A 16,793-nucleotide genomic window follows, 5' to 3' on the forward strand; every position below is an offset into this window, starting at 1 on the left:
TGGCTTTAACTGGTCTATCCTTCAATTATGCACTATATCTCTCCCCAGGGAAGTGGCCGGGCTCAATTCTCAATTTGAGATGTCCATGATTAGCCCATACAAAGCTGACAACTCTTTCTTCCATTGTGGCCTGGTAATTAAAAGCTCCTCCAATTAGTTGGTGCTCTTATCCTCCCCCAGGGCCGAAGCTCAATTTCTAACTGGTAAAATTTAAACTTCAACACGGCATCCATTGTTACACTCTGAAACGCCTCCCACGAGCCTTCTATCTCATCTTGGAGGATCTGGCCCCATTCTGTAATGCCTGCTTCACTTAGATCTACAGGGAGGCTATTTTTCAAGCACTCCGGGGTGCCCCGGGAGTCCCAGACAGGAACATATTGCTTTCTGTATAGAATGTATATAGGTGAAAAAAGTGATGCCTGAGCCACACATCATAGTTGACATTAATTTTTAGATTTAGAATAATCCCTTTTGTATTATAATGCAAGCAATTCCTGGAAGGTGGAATTATGCACCACAAGCTGATAGCAGAAGGTGAGAGAGTAATACTCTTCTGGATAGAGCCAAGCCAAAACAACCATAAGCATTTGTAAAGAATTGCTGAAATATGTCATCCAGAGAGCTTTGCTGTCAAGTCAGACCTCAAAAAGAAAGTTTACCTTACCTAGATAGGCATTATTATGGAAACATTTAGAATACTACTTTGGGGGTCATTTAGAATATGTGGAAAGCTGTAAGTAAAACTGATGATGTGCCCGGAAAGGGTTTTCAGTACATTTAACACTATTTTGTAATCAAAAGAAAAGTGCTATCTATTAGTAGCAGAACACCAGCAAGAAACCAGTGCTAATTTCAAACTAATAATTTAGGAAACAGAGACCGGAACAAGTCCTGCACATCATAAAAACTGGTTTTGGTAACAGTATTACTGATTTGTTGCATAACAGCAACACATTCAACATTCTGTAAATAGGATGGTGCTAATTTCTCCCAAATGGTGATGAAGCACAACTCCGCTGTATTTAAACAGCAGAATGTGGTTCTGAAATGCACTTAAAAAGCTCAATGGCACTCATATTGTTATAACAACATTCCCGATGTTGTTTTGGGGTTTTGTAATTTGAGCATTAATAATGATGAATAATATGCCTTTTCACATTTGATTCTGAATGTATAGTCTGAATTAAGGACTACAGTTGAAAGGAATTTCCTATGATCTGTAGAAGTGTGTTAATTAATGTCTATTAATTATGCAACATGTTTCTGTTAGGAACCATTTTAGACAAGATGGAATCCATTTCTATCACTCACTCCTTCTTTAACCCTGCATGCATTTTCTCCCCACAGGCGCTGTAGAGCATGGTCTAGATGATGTAAAGTGGTTTATTTACACTGGTATGATTACAATGCATTTGATTAACTTTTTCCTGTTTCAAATGAGTGACTGCATATGTCAAGGTCCCTTCCACGGCCTTCTGTGTGAATACTAGTCCATTCATGTGCTGAATATTTCATTGTTTAAATGTTTTTTTTTTTAAACATAGTTTTATTAGAAGGTTGCATTACAGTACATCACTTGGTGTAACACTTCACACACTCTTTACATATCGGTATGATTCATATTCCTTGCAACATTACAGACCGCATGTTAATCCACCATTAACAGTATTTATCACAATGTGGCATTTGTGTACCCTCCATCCGTTCAAATAGTTCTGCATCATCATGCAACCTTGCATTAGATTTTTAGAAAAAAACAAAACCTATCAACTTCCCCTCTCGCTCCCTCCCCCATAGGCTCAGTGAATAAGAAACTGTACATTCCTATACATAGTCCAGACCAGCATACTGACTCCTTGCTGTATACAGATATTAATATGATGGCTTCCAGCAACCACCTCTTTTTCTGTTTATTTTGTGAATTCCACAGAGCCCCAGCTCCCCCCGGTACCGCCCGTCCCAAGCTCCAGCAAATCACACCCTAGGGACAATACTCTAGTATGTCTATAGCACCAAGCTCCTCCAGCAACAGATTCCATTCCATAGATATAGGCGTCTTAGGCAGTCCCCGTTGCTCCTCTCTCTTCAATTCTGCGCCATCAGCCCTACTCCACCTCATCAGCTCGTCATACCAATCTTTCAACGCCAGTGGTCTAGCAGTCTTCCATTTCATTGTAATATTACGTTTGGCCAGGATGAGCGCCAAGTTGTTAAATTTAGTGACCGGACCACCTTTTTTCCCTTAGGGCCAAGCCCCAGCAAATAATACTCCAGACTGTCATCACCCCTCACCGGAGCTATATTTGTTAGGATCCCGCAGACTGCCGCCCAGTATTGTCGTAGTTGCGGGCAGTTCCACAGCATGTGTATCAGATCCGCTGCCTGCAGTTGACAACGGAGGCACACATCCGAAGCGTCTGGTAACATGGTCTTCAACTTGCGCGGTGTCAGATAGGCCCTATGTAGAAGCATGAGTTGTATGTACTTGAATTTCGGGTTTCTCGATACCTTCCTGGGTTATTCTAATAACACACTCCCTTCCATGTCCCTGAGTGCCCGGCCCACATCCGCCTTCCATTTGCCTCTGTGGGTCTGGAGAGACACCTCTCCTACTGCGCGAATGCCCCTGTATAGCTATCTTGTTAGGTGTCAACCGTTACCCATCAGATGTTGCATCGTGATCAGTGTGTGTGTGGCTGGTTCTGTACCCCCAGCTGCCCATTTAGTGCGGATGTAGTGAGATATGCTGGTGTGTAAAAGGAACAGTGTGTCCGGTGCTCCGTGCTCCCTCACAAACGCATCATGTGGCAACAGGGCACTTTCCCTAAAGAAATCACCCACCGTCGTTATACCCACGTCCTCCCATGCTCTTATTCTCCTCTTAGTGATCCTGCCAATCTGAGTGGGGATCTCCAGCAGGGGTATAGTGGGGGCATACGGGGTCGCCATCTTGGTGTATCTAAGTGAATGCCTCCAGTACAGTAACGCAATTTTCGAAAGGTGTGGTGCCGTCAGTGGTATTTTGCTATTAGGCAACATAAGCGTGTGTACTCTGCCAGTTTACGTGTGTCATGTCTATTTCCTGCAAGTTTCGCCCCGCCAGCCAGTATGCTAGCCATTGCAATTGACTTGCATAGCAATAGGCTTTCAGGTCAGGGACCCCCATGCCCCCTTGTTTAGTATCCAAGTACAGTTTTGTAAGTCCTATATGCTGCCTCTCCTTACCCCATATCAGTTCAATCAGCATAGAGGAGAGCAGTTTAAACGTGTTAGATGGTATCATTATGGGTAAATTGGTAAAAAACATACAACAGTCTAGGGATCACCACCATTTTAGTGATTGCCACTTTGCCTGCCACAGATATGGGCAAGGTAACCCAGAATTGTATTTGGGATCGGAGTGTGGTGATAGCATGGTTCAGATTGCCCTCTAAGAGATCCGTTGTGTCCCTATATATATTGATTCTCAGGTATTTAAATGTGCTAGGTGCGATCTGGAACGACCAGTTCCCAAACCCGAGCACACCAGTATGTGTTGCGTCCATAAAATATTAAACATAGGACTTGCTTTCATTAAAAGACAGCCCAGACAATGTTTTAAAAGCGGCAACAACCTAAGGCACAGGTTCTCAATCATTATCCAAGTCCCTGAAATATAATATTAAATTATCCGCGTATGCGGACACAATATGCGTGGTGGGACCCAGCACTATTCTCTAATGGCTTGCAGTAGAGCGCAGTTTCAGTAGTAGGGGTTCCAAAGCTAGGATAAACAGCAGAGGCGACAGTGGGCATCCCTGCCGGGTACCCCTTGCAACCACATATTGCCTCGAGATGTGCCTTCCCGTTCTCACCCTGGCCGTAGGGTCTTTATACAGCTTTGTTTAAATGTTTCATATGAGTTAGAACAACTCTGGATGGAATTAGCCTAGAGAGTGGTGAATACTGTTTTTAGAAATGGGATGGTGCTTATGTGTTAGGGTAATGACGTGTATTTTTTCTTGCGTTCGAATTTGATGACGAAATTATACTTTGCTTACTCTATGATGATTTAGCTGTTTTCTTGATTTGTTATGCAAGAATTGTGTGTAAGATCCCCTTGATTATGGGAGTGAGCCAGAAGCCTTTCATGTTCTACTAGGGATGCAGTCCATTTGATTTTGTTGCTCATTTGGGATTTGGAATAATTTATGATTGTGTGTACTCTGTATAACTTGTTCTAGAGAGGCTTTATGGTGTTGACTATCTATTGAACTGTTTTGTTCAACTGATAAATATTTAGCGGGTGCCTTAACTCGCAATTCAATCTGTGAGAGAACCAAATTATGTAAACATTTGGGTTGTCCAAATATTGGGGTACGGTTTTGCTCTCACAATTCTTGATAGCAGAGGATGGCTGCACATTAGAGAGCACCTCCTTATGCCAAGAGACCCCCTTTAGGGTTTCTTTTGATCTTTATCCCATCGTGGGAACAAGTGGATTTTTGGGTGGAGGTCCTGGTGTTGAGATTTTGCAAGGTAGTTTGACTTGCATTGCTGGTCCTGAACGATTTAGAGGAGTGCTTAGCATGAATAGAAAAGTATGCTTCTGTGAGTTGTGAGTCTTATGATGTGTTTGTGATGTGATGCGGAAGTTTGAGTTTGTGAGACGAAATGTTATGCTGAATGTGTTTGGGTATGCAATGTTGATTCTGGACTCAATTGGTGATTTGATTACTGTTGTGCTGTCGTATTATTCTTAAATGTGATTTTTTTTAATAAAGAATTTGTTTCTTTATTGAATGGTTTAGTTCTCGGATTTATCAAAATCCAAGATCTCAAGATATAGTGTTTTACTTGTCAGCACAAAGTAGTGTGTAGTGCTAGGCGTCACATGCATATGGATAGGGGTTTCTGAATTAACCATACTTCCTTTCCAGGGTTGTATGTTTAATACGGATTGTTGTACCTTGCTCCCAGTGGCGGCTCCTCCATAGGGGCATGAGGTCATCGCCCCACTGCTTTCTTGCAGTGCGAGAAGCAGAAACATAAAATGGTAAAACTACCATTTTAAGTGTCTGCTTCTCGGGCTGCAAGAAAGTAGAAGTGCTTGGTTGTGGGCAGGTGGGTGGGCGGTCCTGCTCAAGGGCAGGGGGGAGTGGCTTGCCCACTGTTGTGGGCCCTGACTGCCAGGCCGACCAAAGCAGTCATGCGCACTCTCCCTTTTCTATATGTAGGGTGCATGCCTACATAGAGAAAAGGGCCTCCCTTTAGGCACCCGACTGGGTCGCTGTGCACCTGCACCGCAGCAATCACAATGCTGCCATTGCTGCGTTGTTATTGGTGGAGGGGAGGGAGCCTTCCTGTGGCCGGCTTTCCGGAGAGCAGCAGGAAAACGCGAGACAGCGGGAGTCGGGACCGTGTCTACTGATTATAGGGGTAGTTTGCGAATGGCTTTTTATACCACCTCCAGCACTTTTAAATAAAAAGTGACTATGAATGAAAACACTCCAGAGCAAATAAAGTTCACAGCTATTTCTCTGTACAGGGCCACGGGCTGCCGTTCAACTTGGAGCATGTTATAAAAAGCACTGGGCTCCTACAGGTATGGCAAGGACAGGCCAGGGGCCTAGACGCAAGCACAGGCTGCGCAGGGGATGCAGGTGCTGCGCGCCATCTGGGTATCAGACGGCGCAGGCAGCTCGACAAGCAACATGGCTTGCGATGGAAGGCATGCAAAAACGTTGGTAACTGTCAGTGCAAGGCTGCTCCTCCTGACAGCATCTTGCTCGGTATCCTCAGCGCGCAGCAAAGGTCTGAAGGAAGATGGCGACCTCTTTCCCTCCGCTACCACCAGCAACAGCACAGGTCTCCAACTTGGGAGGACTGCCCCTGTCACGAGAACCACCAAAAGGTCCTTAAGTCCCCGGAGCTGACCTGCAAGAGGGCCTCGGAGGTGCTTCTGAAGACTGCAGCCTTCATCCAGAACCTACCTCTTTATACCAGCTGCCACCGGGGGGCCAGCGACTCTTGGTGCAACAGTGCTGGGCCCCTCTCTTTGTCCTGAGACTGGCTCTGGAGAAGGTGGATTTTGACACAACAGACATTTTGGCACCCAGATTGCTGAAGCAGATCCTCATGAACCAATCTGACACAGGATGAATCACACAGGATGGCCCCCCTTGGGGCGCCGTTCGCTGAAGTTCAGTGGATGAAGACTTTCATAGGTAAGGTGTGGAGCTTGGACATCTGTGCAAAAGAATATGCATACCTTAAGGGTATTGTTCTCTTTAATCCAGGTAGGACCTACTGATATATTTGTATCACAAAGCAACGCGGGTGCAAACCTGAGCAAATATTTATACTGGAAATGTAGAACTTGCATATGCATTTGGGTTTGTTCACATCAGAAACACACTCGATAGGCTTCATATACAATGTATATATTGACACAAAACGTGGAAGAATATTGTATCGAGAAATGCATTTACTTTGCAATGTGACTGTAGATACCACAGTGTAGCACGTATGAGGTCTAAATCTATGCTGAAAAAATATTGCTTTAGACATCTAGTACTATGCTGTTGTGAACATATCTAGGACCCTATTTAAATATTCCCAATTTATGCCCTTATGTGGTTATAACAAATCATATCCTTATAAAGGCATAAGAATCATATCCATATTTAGTCATAGGCAATGCAGTCCAAATACGGCAAGGCTACTCCCATAGACTCCTAGAAAGCACAACGTGTTCTTAAACAAACCAAGCCTCCAGCAGCCCGGGAATGCCCCCTGCTTCTGTATTGATTTGTCCTAGAACTCCTGGAGTCTTAAAAAGAACTGCGAGTTCTTAGTGACGTCTTATGTCCAACCTTACTTCAAACTCGGCACCTTCCAGGTATAAATATACCAACAGCTGCCCTAGCAAAGCACACGGTGGTTTGGAGCAGATCAGCTATCTACTTGCCTGACGCCCTGCTGAGGCAAGTGCCGAAGGAAGCCGACCCTCCCATTGACGCACTGAGAGAGACGCTGTCTTTTCTCCTGCTGAGAAATCCAGCTCCAGTGTTTCCAGTCACCCTTGCGGGTTGCTGGGAGATCGAGTCCTGAGAACGATATACAAGACCTCCTTCATTCTATAAACAAGGTATGGAGCTGATTAGACCCTTCGAGAATTCTTGATTCAGATTCTTGGCAAAAACTATCTTAACTTAACTGCAGCTCACTTACTCCTTCCCACGTACTAGGCTTAGGTTAGGTACACAGGGGTGGGCGTATCTGAGAAGCACCAGTTGAGTACGTTTAGTCAATAATTTTATATATGTATATATTTTATCTATTTTAAACACTGTATGGCTTAGAAACCGTACCATGCTTTTACAGTATTATTTCATAATACTCCTTTTACTGTACGCACTTTACTTTATGACAAGTATGGCAATTGTGGCAACTCACTTCTCTTGCATGAGAAAGAAGACTGTTCAATAAACAACCACTTTTATTGAAAACGCCCGTCTCTCTATTTCTCTGCGCTTCTGGTGAAACTAAGCATGCACGATTGACTGAGTAAAATAGTTATCTATTGTTTCTGCGACTCTGGAGATATACTCCGTATTCTGGAGGGAGCAAAGTTGTCATGTTTATGCAGTTGTCAGAAACTAGGGCCAGATGTAGGAGCCCAAATACCGGTCGGTAACGGCCGATTTCGGCCGTTACCGATCGGTATTTGGGTTTTGTAATGTAGGGGGCTAGATAATTACAGAATCGGTATATTTACCGATTCGGTAAAATACCGAATCGGTAAATTTACCGATTCTGTAATTCAATATGTAGGTGGCACAGTTTACAGTGCCACAGGCCCTTAGAAATTTGTTATTTACCACCCAATACTATTGGGTGGTAAATTACGAATTTCTGTGTATGTGTATGTGACACACATACATGCCTAAGGGCATGTATGTGTGTCACATGGCACACAAGCCAGAAACAGGGGTGCAACAGGGTGTCAAAGTGACACCCTGTCCCCCTTGGAAATTCGGTATTTTCACCGATTCGGTAATTACCGAATCGGTATTTGCTATTGATTCCTAAGGGCTTCAAGGCCCATAGGAATCAATGGCAAATACTGATTCGGTAATTACCGAATCGGTAATTACCGAATCTTACCGATTCGGTATTTTTATCGATTTTTTTTCCTACATAGCAATTACTGATTAGTAAATACCGAATCAGTAACATTCGGTATTTACCATTCGGTAATTTGCTATTACCAACATCTAGCCCTTAATCCCTTCTTGTCTATTCAGGAAAGTTAACACCTTCTTGTTTACTCAAGAAAGTTTCTAGTGACCTCTGAGCTAGCTGTCATTCACAATTAAGTCTAACATATTCAATAGAGACTTAGTCGACCTCAGTCCTACGTCTAAACTATCGTTTATGTTATTCCAATGCGCAGAGCCTATTGGGAATATAGGAACTTCACTACAATGCGAAGGTGGATCATTGGGTTGGTATAAGCTGTACAATTGCGCATTGGGTTAAACGCCTGCTGCTGGTATTATACCACAGTTTGTGGAAAATGACTAAAATTAGGTATATATAAGCAGCGTTAATTTATGTTCACCACAGCCACTGTTGAAAGTGAAGTGAACATCGTGAAACAGTGGCCACGCCATCTTGTCCCTTTTATGCCCCTTCATGTACGAAAGTAGCAGCCATTTTGTGTGCCTTGGCCTCTCTGCCCACTGCCAATAGCCTGCACATCTCTCCCCCACTCCCCGGCCTCGCAAGCTTCCCCCGCACCCTGCCAGCCCCCGATCTCTCCTGCCTGGGCCATAACTGCACCTCCAGCGCGACCCTGCCTCAGAGCCACATCCCGTGCTGAACCCCCACACTCCTTTCATCTCACTCCTTTTTTGATAACCTCTTCCTCCCTGCCCGATTGTCCGGCCTGATCCCAGGCCATCACCTAGCCCAACAGATGCAGTTTATTGCCCCCTACAGTAGGAACTCACCCCATCAAAGGAGCGGGGATTAATCACTGCTTTCGCACCCCGAAGATCCGACTGATCACACACCCCCGTTCCCAGCGGAATGTCCAGCTGCGCGATAACCACCACATGCTGAGATCGGGGTGGGAACTCTACTGTAGATATGTGTGGGAACGGGCCTGGACCGGGGATTCCGAGGATGTCTTTTCTGTCCTTCAAAGAAACATTACGGATGCAATGTATGTAATAAAGCCATAAACCTGTGTATAAGAGGCCAGGCCTCAGAGATGCGGTTAGAGCACCTCGAGAAGATACCCTGTTGTCTGATTTGACGTGTTCTGCTCCGTCGGAATAAACTCCTGTTTCCTGCCTTCCTGTCTCCGGCGCCTGCCTCTTTGTTTGGTAATCTCAAATGGTATGAGAGGCGGCTAACGCCGGGCAAATACTGAAGGGTTCTCGGTCGAATTCGGCCCTACCTTTTTCATAATTGGCGTCCCAAACGTGGGGCCCATCAGTGACACGTGGATCCAGTGGGAGAGGTCCGGACGACAGTGTGAACAACTGCAACGATTGGGAAGAGCTCCTGCCCGATAGACCCTCGTCTGGCAGCCGATCATCCGAACTTCACCGGTTCCGAGCAGACCTCTCTCGAGTGATCTATGGTCCTGACTGGGAACCATCAGGAGTGCCACAGCAATTACGGAGAATAGAGGACGATCAGGCGCTGGAAGCGGAAGACGAGAAACTGTCCATGCGGTCCCGGTAAGGTCGTGCATCGCAGCGAATTGCGAATTGATTGTTTGATTATTTGAAAATACTAGTATTACTCATTTGATTGATTGTTTATCCAAGTATTTTTGGAATTGATTGTTTATCCAAGTATTTTTGGAATTGATTGTTTATCCAAGTATTTTTGGACTTGATTGTTTATCCAAGTATTTTTGGAATTGATTGTTTATCCAAGTATTTTTGGAATTGATTGTTTATCCAAACATTGACTGTTTTGGAATTGGTTCTTTTTGGTTCATTCTCTATTTTCAAACAAGCACAGAGTCGAAATACTCTGTTTAGTCTTTGCAGATAGTGAAGGATAGGTAACACAGGCTTTTGCCCCCATTGTAATCCGTCGTGCCTATTTTTATCCCTCATTTGATTGATTGTTTATCCGAACATTGATCGTTCGGAATTGGTTCTCTTTGGGGTATTCTCTATTCACAAATAAGCACAGAGTCGCAATACTCTGTTTAGTCTTTGCGGATAGTGAAGGATAGGTAGTGCAGACTTTTGTCCCCTTTGTAACCCGTCATGCCTATCTTCGCCCCGTTTGTTGGTAGTTGGTTCAGCCTGGACCGTTATTAGAGGTAGATCATCCGGCTCCACCGGAGGACACCCCTAATAAAAAGGACATGTATACAAAAATGCGGATTAGCCGCTGTATCGTGCTAGCAAATTATAACATAAAAATCGTTAGGATAAACAAAAGGAATCGAGCAAAATCAGTAGGCCACTGATGGGATCTTTTGACCCCGCTAAAATAGAAACATTAGGAACAACCCCTCATGAGAAATATGAAACTAGTGAGAAGAGTCGAGCTTGACGCCATGATGGCCGCAAGACAGCTCGGCTCCGCCGCCCACCCCGCCCAAATAACGACAAACCCTACGCAAATATTATAAATATATACAACACTCCAGCAAAGTAATATGTTAAAACGTTTTTATTATATAACTATTTACATGGCAGCTGGCTGCAACATCAATCCCAATGCATTCGCCATCTGCTTGGCGCTGTTCCTGTCCCTCACTCCTTGGAGTGGGAATGTTGGGCTGCTTTGGGCTGCTTTTTGGTTGGTTTTGGGCTGTGGAAAGTCTACAAAAGCCATCAGCCGGCGAGGTAGCGTCGGTGGCGGCCTGGGGTGGAGGACCGTTGTGCGAATAGGCCGGAGGCAACCCAACGCGTCGGGCCCGTCCCCGGATCGTCCAGAGGTGGTGTCCAGCAAGTTGTGTGCGGGGGATGCCTCGCTGATGGCTCCCCCCTTTGTTGCCTGGCGTGGGGTGCCCGCGGAGAAGCGGCACGGACGGCCACCCCTCCCCCCCCCAGGTGGAGGTTCCTCTCCCGCACTAAGACTGCCATTAGCGTTCCACTCAACGAGCCCCCACGGTTGACTGGCCGGGGGACCCGCTCCGGTGGCCGTGGTGAAGGGCGGCTGCTTGGGGGGGGCTCTCAAGATGGCGGCCGGCTCCCCGGATTTGGGCCTGGTCCACTAGGATGGCTCTGGGCTACCATGGAACTCAAATGCTTGCCTGCTCGGGCATGAGCCCCACTCTTGAAGACGTCCTCTCAGTTTTAAAGATTCTACGAGAGTCGTTGGCCCTCGACTCCCGCGGGCTTCCGGTGGGGGCAACCGCCACTGTGGCTCGACTATCCCCCATGGATATGCCGCTGCCCCGGGTAGCCGCTGCCTTACCCACATCTGGTGCCGTAGGAAAGACTGATTCAGTGCATCTGTGGAGGGATACGCCTGCTGTCCCGCTCTCCGGAGTGGCCACAACGCTGTCACAAGATGGTGGTGCTCTCATGCTGACACCAGCTTTTGTCCGAATTACTAAAAAGACACTGTAGACTGCCAACTCGATCAGCTCCGGTGGGACCTCAGCGTGACCCGGTAGGGAAGATTTTGCCTTCCTCGCCTTTAAGTCGCGGTTCATGCCGCCTGTCCTTTCTGCTGGCGTTAATGGAATTTTTTGGAACTGCCGAAAGGGATTCTGGTCCGGCCGCTAGGTATTGGAGGCATTTGAACTATACTCTGGACCCGCCTGGCCTCGACCAAAATGACGCCAATATGGGCGGGACTTGCAACTCCTTATGACGATTCTAGTTACTTAGCCTTGATGTTATGGGGGATGTATGCGGTCTTTGTGCACATGGCGGGCGGGGAAGGGTATTGACTGGGCATGCGGACAACCCTATTGATGTCGATTTTTTACTATTGATTATTGTATTAATAAAGCTCCGAAGTAATGTTACTCATGATACTCGCCCATGGTGTGCGTGTGGACGATTTTATTGTAACTGATCCTGTTATACTTTCAATTATAAAATCAACCTTCACTGATCCTGCAACCGTTTGTCACGTTTAGTTTTTTTAATTAAATGGCTCGCTCGTTACGTACTCCTATACTACAGTGTAATCTCTCCATACCTCATGCGTTTCCCGTCTGCCCCGTGGCCGGCCTGTATGGCTGGAGGCCCGTATTTGAATGCTGACATTTTTACAATCAAGGTTTTAAAGGAAAATATATATGGAACTAGCATCATAACAGTCATTTAGATTGATAGTGTTTTTTTTAAAATACCATGCTCTGCGAACAGGAACGACCCTATACCACCGTAAACCATTCCTTTTCCTCGAATGAACGCATGAATCCATCACCTCCCCCCACCTTATACTGAATACCCCTGGCCTTTGACCCTCTCCTACACGCGGTCTGTACTACCGCCCTCGGGCGATCTACGTAATGAACAGACTACCATTGGTTATCTTTGCCGCACTACCAGTTCCTCTGGGCTTCAATGCCGAGACATAAGAGACTGCATCCCAGAGAGATAAGTCAAATACGTGGTAGGTAAAAACATTTTCGTGTCTATGCGCGCTTATGTGCTTTGAACGCTGCCCCCCCCTCTTTTTCTTTTTGCAGGTTACATCGGAATTTCAGCTGAAGTATGGAGAAGACCTAAAACCGCACCGTGTTCCACGCGAGGAAAATAGGCTAGCTCTGTGAGACGGTACATTATATGTAGGAGCTATCTCTGGGAGCGTGAAAAAAAAATTTGTATGGTATGAATGTGCGCATGGGCCCTGATTTGTATGGTATGAATGCGTATGTGTGGCGCACGTCTGGGTCAATAAAAGAATGCTTTTTGTATGATTGAGGCGTTGATCGAACGCTTAACGGGATAGGAAAATTAAGCCCGAACATGGTACCTGCATGTGAAAGACGAATAAAAATATAACACTTTCCTTACTGAGGAACGACTCTCTCTGGAGCTAGCAAATGGGAGAGTGGCCTACACCAGAAACTTGAAGGCTTATTTCAGTACGACGAACCCGACCCCAACCGATATCCCAAATGTACACCCAAAATAATGCGCACCAGTGAGTCAATTTATGTGCTGACTAAATAAGAAAAGTTAAGAGTACCCAGGGTTGGGGTTCATCCAAAATCCCCCTCAGCCCAGATATTAGGGATATTGTTATTTTTGAGATTTTACCCCTTCTTCTTCCACCCTCATAGAAGAGTCAGAATTGTACCATCGCACGTCCGACTGACACCCCTCCTTTACCTCAGCTTGGATCATCATTTGCTAGATGTTGGAAGCCCCCACCGTGAGTATAAACGTGACTGGACTAGTGTCCGACCAATTAAAAAGGAGTAAGTATTTTTGAAGCAAGGTTACCAACAAAGATTGTCTACTATTAGGAAGGAAGGAGAACAAAGAGCTCGACCCCCAAAATGAATTAAAGGGAATACTGAGAATACGCAACATGCATGACAAAGTCCTTTTGCCCAAAATAGCTCTGTGTTCTGTCTTAGGTTTCCGTACTTGATGTATATACTGTCGCACCCTATCTGATATTTGTGTGTACGTAAACTATGAATTTATGTTTTCCCTCAGCTTGTGTTTTTTTTACGTGAAACCGACCCGTACTGTTCTATGTGTGTGTGCACTGAATAGCCTATTATTATACACGTTTTTCTCTCTCTCTCTTTATGTTGTACGTGTACTAATAGCCTATTTGGTGTGTGGAAAATGACTAAAATCGGTATACATAAGCGGCGTTCATTTATGTTCGCCATAGCCACTGTTGAGCGTAAAGTGAAAATCATGAAACATTGGCCACACCATCTTGTCCCTTTTTAGGCCCCTTCGTGCGCGTAAGTGGCAGCCATTTTGAAAACCATGGTCTCTCTGCCCACTGCCGATAGCCAGCGCGTCTCTCCCCCTCACTCTCTGACCTCGCAAGCATCCCCCCGCGCCCTGACAGCCCCCGGTCTCTCCTGCTTGGGCCATAAACGCACCTCCAGCGCGACTCTGCCTCCGAGCCAAATCCCGCGCTGAACCCCCACACTCTTTCATCTCATTCATAAAACAGGCCCTTTGATAACCTCTTCCTCCTTGCCCGATTGTCCGGCCTGATCCCAGGCCATCACCTAGCCCAACAGATGCAGTTTATTGCCCCCTACAGTAGGACCTCGCCTCACATCAAAGGAGCGGGGATTAATCAATGCCTTCACACCCCTAGATCCGACCGATCGCCCGCATTTCTGTTCCCGACGGAATGTCCAGCTGCACGATAGCCATCATGCTGAGATTGGGGCGGGGACTCCTACTGTAGATATGTGTGGGAACGGGCCTGAACAGGGGATTCCAAAGATGCCTTTTCCATGCTTCAAAGCAATGCCACGGAATTCATAAATGTAATAAAGCAATAAACCTGTGTATAAGAGGCCAGGCCTCAAGGATGCGTTTAGAGCACCTCGAGAAGATACCCTGTTGTCTGATTTGATGTGTTCTGCTCCGTCGGAATAAACTCCTGTTTCCTGCCTTCCAGTCTCCAGCGCCTGCCTCTTTATTTGGTAACCTTGAGTTGGGCGAGAGGCGGCTAGCGCCGGGCAAACCTTGAAAAGGGGTAATCAACCTGATCTGCCTGACCCTTTTTGCCACAATTGGCGCCCAACGTGGGGCCCATCAGTGACACGTGGATCCAGTGGGAGAGGTCCCAACGACAGAGTGAACGACTGCAACGATCGGGAAGTGCACCTGCCCGATAGACCCTCGTCTGGCAGCCGATCATCCGAACTTCACCGGTTCCGAGCAGACCTCTCTCGAGTGATCTACGGTCCTGACTGGGAACCATCAGGAGTGCCACAGCAATTACGGAGAATAGAGGACGATCAGGCGCTGGAAGCTGAAGACGAGAAACTGTCCATGCGGTCCGGGTAAGGTCGTGTAACACGACGAATTGCGAATTGATTGTTTGATTGTCATTGGAAAATACTAGTATTACGCATTTGATTGTCTGGTTCTGAGAGATTCTCTGTCTACAAACGGGGAAGGATAGGAGTATTCTCCCTTTGCAGATAGTGAAGGGTGGGTAGCGCAGGCTTTTGCCCCCATTGTAACCCGTTGCGCCTACTTCCCTCTCCATTGATTGATTGTTTGTTCGAGCATTTACTGTTCGAAATTGGTTCTCTGAAAGGATCTTCTCTGCCTACAAACAGGGAGGGACAGGAATTTCTCTCTCTCTTTGCAGATAGTGAAGGGTAGGTAGCGCAGGCTTTTGCCCCCGTTGTAACCCGTCGCGCCTATTTTATTCCTCATTTGATTGATTGATTGTTTGTCCGAACATTGACTGTTTGGAATTGGTTCTCTCTCTCTCTTTGGGTATTCCCTATTTGCGAATACTGTAGAATAGAAATATTCTATCTAGTCTTCGCAAAGTAGTGAAGGATAGGTAGTGCAGACTTTTGTTCCCATTGTAACCCGTCATGCCTATCTTCTCCCCATTGTTCAGTAGTTGGTTCAGCCCGGACCGTTTATTAGAGGTAGATCATCCGGCTCCACCGGAGGACACCCCTAATAAAAAGGACATGTATATAAAAATACGGATTAGCCGCTGTATCCTGCTAGCAAACTATGACATAAAAATCGTTAGGGAAAAAAAAAGGAATTGAGCAAAATCAGTAGGCCACTGATGGGATCTTTTTGACCCCGCTAAAATAGAAACATTAGGAACAACCCCTCATGAGAAATATGAAACTAGTGAGAAGAACCGAGCTCGACGCCATGATGGCTGCAAGACAGCTCGGATCCATCGCCCGCCCCGCCCAAATAACGACAAACCCTATGCAAATATTATAAATATATACAACACTCCAGCAAAGTAACATGTTAAACCTTTTTATTAAACAACTATTTAAAACTTTTTATTAAACAACCATTTAAAACTTTTTATTAAACAACTATTCACATGGCAGCCGGCTGCAACAACAAACCCAAATGCATTTGCCGTCTGCTTGACGCTGTTCCTGATTGGGCTACTTTGAGCTACTTTTTAGTAGGCTTTGGGCTATAAAAAAGTCTACAAAAGCCGTCAGCCGGCGAGGTAGCGTCGGTGGCGGCCCGTTGTGCGAATAGGCCGGAGGCTACCCAACGCGCCAAGACCTGTCCCCGGACCATCCAGAGGTGATGTCCAGCAAATTGTGAGCGGGGGATGCCTTGCTGATGGCTCCCCCCTTTTTGTTGCCTGGTCCGGCCATCCTATAATGCTGCGCCAAGAGATGGCGTGGGGGGCCCTAGGGGGAGGCGACGCGAACGGGCCTCCCCCAGCTCCCCAGGGGGAGGTTCCTCAGCTGCAGCAGGGCGACCCTTAGCGTTTCACTCGCCGGTCAGCTGCAGCAGGGCGACCCTTAGCGTTTCACTCGCCGGTCAGCTGCAGCAGGGTGACCCTTAGCGTTTCACTCGCCAGTCAGCTGCAGCAGGACAACCATTAGCGTTTCACCTCCCGGACGGCTGCACCAGGACTGCCATTGGCGTTCCACTCGATTGGATGGCCGGGGGACCCGCTCCGGTGGCCGGGGTGAAGAGCGGCTGCTGCTGCAGAACGCTTAAAATGGCGGCCGGCTCCCTGGATTTGGGCCTGGTCCACTAGAACGGCTCTGGACTACTCTGGAACTCGAATGCTTGCCTGCTCGGGCACGAGCCACACTCTTGAAAGACATTGTCCAAGCTTTAAAGATTCTTCGAGAGTCGTTG

At 46.5% G+C, this 16,793-nt stretch overlaps 1 pseudogene; it reads left to right on the top strand.

Annotated features, from left to right (window-relative positions):
- Nucleotides 1–5,696: 5,696 nt before the first annotated feature.
- LOC144823999 (nuclear receptor subfamily 0 group B member 2-like) lies at nucleotides 5,697–6,295 on the top strand (annotated as a pseudogene).
- The last annotated feature ends 10,498 nt before the right edge of the window (nucleotides 6,296–16,793 follow it).

Source organism: Lissotriton helveticus, chromosome 3_1, assembly GCF_964261635.1.
Source record: "Lissotriton helveticus chromosome 3_1, aLisHel1.1, whole genome shotgun sequence".
Taxonomy (NCBI): Eukaryota; Metazoa; Chordata; class Amphibia; order Caudata; family Salamandridae; genus Lissotriton; species Lissotriton helveticus.